Source organism: Gavialis gangeticus, unplaced genomic scaffold (genome assembly GCF_001723915.1).
Source record: "Gavialis gangeticus isolate Ggan-Ray unplaced genomic scaffold, GavGan_comp1, whole genome shotgun sequence".
NCBI classification, from domain to species: domain Eukaryota; kingdom Metazoa; phylum Chordata; order Crocodylia; family Gavialidae; genus Gavialis; species Gavialis gangeticus.
This window is the reverse complement of record NW_017729032.1, coordinates 203,597,889-203,598,734: the sequence shown is the minus strand read 5'-3', so window position 1 is coordinate 203,598,734 and position 846 is coordinate 203,597,889.

The window sequence follows — 846 nt, the reverse complement described above, 5'->3', positions numbered from 1 at the left end:
CAACGCCCCGAGCCCCTCCCCCCGCAAATAACCAAACAAACAGGGCTTGATACTTCCACTCACCTAACCTGAAGTGTCCCTGGTGACATTTGCGTTGTTGTATCGTTACCTTCTAAATGTTACAACTTCGGCAGCCTCTGTAAAGGGCACCAGAACCACAGAACCCATTTAGTAAGCCTTTTTGTTTGGCTTAACCTTCTCTTCTATTTTTTGTAATATTTCTAACCCGCTTTATTTGTTAGCCTGACCTTTCCAGTGACATCAGTATGTAGGAGGAGGACTTTAATATTAGAGACTCTACTATTGCTCTTGATTTGATGTAAGGAGACAGATATCTAGATACTAAAGTGATTCTGTTTACAAATCCCAAAAATAAGAGAGAAAAGCACTGACTGCATGCAATTTAGCTGTTTTATCAAGCTGCAGCGCATTGTATTTATTTATTTAGATTTGGGGGAAAAGGCAAAATGACAGAGGAAAAGGAGGATAAATGTGGTCCTGTAATACCACAATTGCATTATAGTAGTGTCCATATTTGATATAAAAATATGAAATTTCAGTTTTGCTAGAATCATATAGATATAATATTCTTTTCTGTTGATGTGTGGTGTACTGTACAGACTTGACTACACTCCAGTACAGCACACTCCAACATGACCATGAGAGGAGGTTTCCTAAGGTGAGGCTCATCCCTTGCGTGCTGACCCCTGCAACTTTGCTGAATGCAGGAAACTCAACTATATACTTTGTGGTAGTGGGGGGACTTGCTTTTTTCAGTTGGACTAGATAATTTCATGAGGTCCCTTCCAGCCCTACTTTTCTATGATCCTATAATCTTAGCAAGCA